Below are 6,020 nucleotides of genomic sequence, written 5' to 3' on the forward strand. Positions count from 1 at the left end.
CTGATATAGCCCTAGCCCTCTATCTTCTCTTTGGTTTTTGTTTTGCTTTGTGTTTTTGATATAGTCTTACGTAGGCCAGGTTGTCTTTGAACTCACTGCTACCCAGACTGGCCTTGAACTCCTGACTCCTCCTTTTTTTTAAACTTTGTTTAATACTGAGTCTCAAGATGTAGAACTCATTATATAGATCAGACTGGCTTTGAACTTGTGATCTTCCTGCCTTTGTCTCTCCCTAAAAAATGCAATTGCAGGCATTTTTATTTGTTTCTTTTCTTGTCTCTTTTTTTCTCCTGAGAGCACTCTCACTGAACCACATCCTCAGCTTTTCTTTTTGTTTCTTTTCAAATTTTCTTTTCTTTTCTTCTCAGGAATAATTTACATTTATTTACTGATCACTTTAGTCAAACGCAGCAGAAGTTACAGTCTTTCAGGTGGAGCCATTTCTTGCCAATAGTTACAGGTGGTTCGTGAAGAGTAACTTGAGACTTCTCTTCAGGCTGAGGCCCCAGCTCCAGGCTAACATGGCGGGTGGATCTGCTCCCTTGGGCCCTCAGGGGGAGGATCTACTCCTTGTTCTCATACTTGTGCTTTATATGTGTCCACAGCTTCCCCTCGTTGATGTGCTCGTGGATCTCGTCTGCGCCTTGATCGAAGGCACGCTCGAAGAAAAGGGCGCCCACCACGATGGTGAGGGAGAAGGTGGAAGTCCTACGGAACAGCAGAGAGTACAGACGGCGCAGTGACCGTTGGCGCCGCCGTATTTTCTAAGCCCCAAATTCCTAACCCTTAACCCAGAACTATTTGCTCAATGTTTTCTATCTGTCTCATAACTTGGAGGCATACTATATGGCACAGCAAGTCATAAACACGAGCAGAATAGACAGCGTGTGCACAGCTAAATAACAGTGCTAAAAAAGGTATCCATGCAGCAACAGATGAACTTATTTAACGGAATCTGGACTTTGAGAGAGAAATAAAATTTGTACTAAGCAGATTTTTACTTTTAGAAAATATTTAATGTATATGTTTTACCTGCATGTATGCAAGTGCACTCATGTCTTGCAGTGCCCCCAGAGACCAAAAGAGGACATCAGATCCTCTGGAACTAGAGTTATAGACAGTTGTTAGCCTCCATGTGGGTGCTGGAAATTAAACCCAAGTCTAGCAAGAGCAGCCAGTGCTCTTAACTGCTGAGTCATCTTTCCAGCCCCCAGATTTTTACCTTTTATTTTATTACTTGTTTTTTCTTAAATAAAAGTCACTTTATTATAACAAACTCACAAAGTAAGCTAAAGTAAGGTAGCCTCTCAAACACTTGCCCAGTCCTAAACTCTAAACATCTCAATGAACTCTACAGTTAGAAGAGCCATTCTGGGGCTGGGTGTGGTGGTGCTCACCTGTAATCCCAGCATTCACAAGGTAGAGACAGGTGGATCTCTCTGAGTTCAAGGTTAGCCTGGTCTACATAGTTCCAGGCCAGCTAGGCCTACCGGAAGACCCTGTCTCACAAACAAAACCCTGCCAAAACAAAAAAGGAAAAGCTATTCTGAATTATTTAGGTATTTTTTTTTAGTTTAAAATTAAAAAAAAATTTGATTGGTTTATTTTTTATTTTATGTGCATGAGTATTTTGCCTGCATGTATGTAAGTGCACCCGTGTTATACAATACCCACTGAGGCTAGAAGAGGGTATCAGATCTCCTGGAACTGGAGTTACAGTTGTTAGTCACCATGTGAGTGCTGGGAACCAAACTCCTGGTCCTCTGGAAGAACAGCCAGCGCTCTTAACTGCTGAACCATCTCTCCAACCCCAAGTATTTGGTTTTTTGAGACAGGGTCTTGTTCTGTAGCCTAGGCATATTTGAAATTCACTTAGTAATCCAAGCTGACTTAAAACTTATTGAATAACTTAGGCTGGCCTTAAACTCACTCTGTAGGTAAGAATGACTGAGAACCTCTAATCCTCCTGATTCCACTTCCCCTGTTGGGGTTACAGGCGTGTGCTACAACACCTGGTTTACTCTGGGGCTTCAGGAATGCTAGGAAGCACTCAACCAAGTAAGCTATATCCCTAGCCCCAACTGAAGATTTTCCTAAATTACATTTTAAAAATTGATTGATCTGGGGGCTGGAGAGATGGCTCAGCGGTTAAGATCACTGACTGTTCTTGCAGAGGATCCAGGTTTGAATCCCAGCACCCACATGGCAGATAACAACTGTAACTCTAGTTCCAGGGGATCTAACAGTCTCTTCTGTTCTCCACGGGCATTGCACAACACAGGTGCACTTACCTACACAAAGGCAACACACACATAAAAATAATAAATTAAAATATTAAAATAATAAATAAAAATTGATTAATTGATTGTGTGTGTGTGTGTGTGTGTGTGTGTGTGTGTGTGTGGACACAGGCATGGCACAGCTCACATGCGGAGGTGAGAGGACAACTTGTAGGGGCTGGAGAGATGGTTTAGCAGTTAAGAGCACTTACTAGTTTTGAAGAGGACTCAGGTTTGGTTCCCAGCACCCATATCAGGTAGCTCACAAACTCAGGCTGAGTGTGGTGGTGTCTTTAATCCCAATACTCAGGAGGCAGAGACAGGTGGATCACTGAATTTGAGGCCAGGCTAGTCTACATAGTGAGTTCCATGTCAGCCAGGGCTACATAGTAAGACCGTGTCTAAAAAAACAAAATTAAAAAAAAAAAAAACGGAAGTAGAAGAGGAAAAGGAGGAGGGGTGGAGAAAAGAGGGAGGAGGAAGAAGAAAGAAGAAAACTTGTAGGAGTGGTTTCTCTCCTATCATGTGGATACCAGGAATCAAACTCAGGGTGTCAGGTTGGTGGTGAGAGGATTTACCTGCTGAGCTGTCTTGCTGGCTCCACCTCTCTGAAGATGTTTTTAAAGGAAAAGAAAAAAGAAAGAAAGCTTTTAGGAGGGAGGGGGAGAGGGGGAGAGAGAGAGAGAGAGAGAGAGAGAGAGAGAGAGAGAGAGAGAGAGAGAGAATGTATATTGCCTTGTGCCTGACTGAGACAATCTGGCTGTCTTCCTCAGCCAGCACATGCACATGCACGGCTTCTGTGAATGTCACATTGACAAACATTCCCTGGAGCTAGGCGGTTGGGGACCCAGTTTCTTTTGCTATTCTGTTCTCCATGGCTACAAGTTCATCTTGCTATGGCAACATTACTTGAACCTATGACAGGAGATCCAAATTTTTCTCCTTCATAGTAGGTTGTAACCCCAGCTTTAAGAGGCCAGGGTGTGGATGTGGCATCTGGACATGGGTAGCTTCCACACTCCTAGCCTGTTCATTACGTGTTCATTCATCCTCTCAACATTTGTTGGGTGCTGGGTGCTGGGTATACAACAGTGACTGAGGCCTAAACTCTGTCCCTGCCTAACTAAAAAGACAATTGGGATAAATATGAATACAAGAAATATGAGGTACTCCTGCAGCTCTTAACCCAGGTTGGAAGGAGGTGTCCAGGGAAGACTTCTCAGAAGGAGTGGCTTTTCACCAGAGACCTGAACAACCAGATGGTGTGAGGCAGGCAGATGAGGAAAGAAGAAAAGCTTTCAAGATAGAAAAACATGTGCAAAGAAAGCTGGGAAGACAGAAGACAGCCTGATGTTAGAAGAAGCTAAATCATTCAGCACACATAAAACGTGGGTGATGGTGGAGGGTTCTTTCTTACTCTGGAGACACAAGTGATTTATGGTGAGGTGCGGTACTGTAAATCAGAACCCAGCTGGGTTAGATTACATATGTAAGACCTAAGTATTTCAGCTACTCAATAGAAATCAGTGTAAGTTGCCTTTACCATATAAACATTTATTATATATCCCTGAATAGGATAATTGTAAAGGGGACCTGAGGCTCTGGCAAGGTTTGGGGGTAAGAGGAGCCTGCAAGGAGTTTGGTCTCAGAGTCGCCAAAGGGGAGCAGTGGATAGCAAAATGAAACTTGTTTAGAAGCCAGAAGGACAGCAAAATCAGAGAGAGCAGAAGTCCAGTGATCCCTCCTGACCTGAACAAGAACAGCAAGAATTCAAAATGCTTGGACGTTTATTAATAACTATGATTCCCCCACCTACAAACTGGAAGAAACCATAGGGTCCATTTGGACGTACTTGGTAAATGGGAAGTGTGTAGTGCTAATTCTGAATACCATGTAGATCTTTAAAAGACCAAGGCCATATGTGCTGATACAAAAAGATGTTCACTATGTTTATGGAAAGCCTTTTGTGTTAGATGATAGAAAGCGAACAGAGGAGATGTCTAGCTTCACACTGATTCTGGCATCCATGATTTGCCTACAGCTGTTCCTCATCACCTGCCCCTCCTTCCAGCTTCTCTAAGCTGTGGTCCTGGGGTGTTAGCCTGTGCGTTCCTCCTGGGTCTCTGCACCAGCCACTACCTATTCCTGAAAACTGTTTCACTCTGCACCTTTGCCTCCTCAGTCTTCACCTAGCCAAGCTTTTGTTGGTCTTTAGGTCCTGTGAGAGTAGAGGTGCCCAGAGCTTTGTGACCCAATCTAAAACTTTCCTCCAAGTTATGCCTCTGAAGGCCTTGCTTTTTTTAAAAAAAATTTTTATTATTTTTATTTTATGTGTACACGTGTATTGCCTGCATGTAGGTGAGTGTACCTACATCGTGCAATGCCTCAGACGTCAGAAGAGGATGTCAACTTTCCCTGGAACTAGAGTTAGAGATGGTTGTTAGCCTCCATGTGGGTACTGGGAATCGAACCCTGGTCCTCTGTAAGAGAAAGAGACTGTCAGATCCCCTAGAACTGGAGTTACAGACAGTTGTTAGCTGCCATGTGGGTGCTGGGATTTGAACCCGGGTCTTAACCGCTAATTCATCTCTCCAGCCCAAGGCCTTGCTTTTTTATTGCCCTGAGTTTTGTTTTGTTTTGGTCTTTTTGAGACAGGGTCTCCCTGGAGCCCCAACTGGTCTAGAACTCACTATTTAGACCCAGGCTGGCCTTGAACTCATAGAGATCTGCCTGCCTCTGCCTCCCAAGTGCTGGAGTTCTGGGATTAACTGTGTGTGCCACTATGCCCAGCCTTTTTATTTTATTTTATTTTTTTTTTTTTTTTTGAGACAGGGTTCCCCCCCCCCATAGCCCCAGCTTGCCTGAAACTCCGCCCAGCTGATTTAACAATCTTAATTGGTTTAAGCAGATTGGTCATTTCAAAACTGCTTCCTTGCAGGGTGGGGGACAAAGAGTCAGAATAAAAAAGTTAACTCATTGGTTAACATCAGGTTGCTTCAATTTATTTCATTACTTTCTTTTAAACAGGTTTCATATGTAGGTCTGGCTGGCCTGCAAATTGCTATGTAGACCAAGCTGGTTTGGAACTCTCAGAGATCTACCTGCTTCTGCCTCTAGAGTGCTGGGATCAAGGGTATGCACCACCATATCTCGACAGGGTATTGTTTATGATTAGATATTTTCAGTGCTAGAGCTCAAACCCAGGTCTTTATGGATTAGCTAGTCTACTGAGCAGACTCCCATTTTGACTTTTAGTTCGGTTTGTTGGGGCTTGGCGCAGGAGCTTCATCCCAGCCCAATTATGATTTTTTTAAAAATTTTAAAAATTTATTATTTTATGTGTATGTGTGTATTGCTTGCATGTAGGTAAGTGCACCGTGTCATACAATGCCTGTGGAGGACAAAAGAGGTTGTCGGATCCCCTGGAAGTAGAGTTACAGACAGTTGTTAGCTGCCATGTGGGTGCTGGGATTCGAAGCTGGATCTTCTGCAAGAACAACCAGTGTTCTTAACCGCTGAGCCATCTCTCCAGGCCCCCAATTACAATTTTTATTTAACAGATATTGTAGGACCCCCAGGCTGGGGTACCCAACGTCCACGGGAGGCCACACCCCAATAACTCAGTCCTCAGACCAGGAGATGCAACAAGCAAGAGGATTTAATCGTTTGCGCAGACGAGGCTCCTGCCTCACTCAGAAGGAGAGTGAGAGAACAGCAGCCCCGAGCTCAGCTTACAGGTGA

At 43.9% G+C, this 6,020-nt stretch overlaps 1 pseudogene; it reads right to left on the reverse strand.

Moving 5' to 3' along the window:
- Positions 1-500: 500 nt before the first annotated feature.
- Positions 501-6,020, reverse strand: part of LOC108491196 — a 7,684-nt pseudogene continuing 2,164 nt past the window's right edge.

The sequence above is a fragment of the Nannospalax galili genome, unplaced genomic scaffold, assembly GCF_000622305.1.
Source record: "Nannospalax galili isolate Female #2095 unplaced genomic scaffold, S.galili_v1.0 scaffold911, whole genome shotgun sequence".
Classification (NCBI taxonomy): domain Eukaryota; kingdom Metazoa; phylum Chordata; class Mammalia; order Rodentia; family Spalacidae; genus Nannospalax; species Nannospalax galili.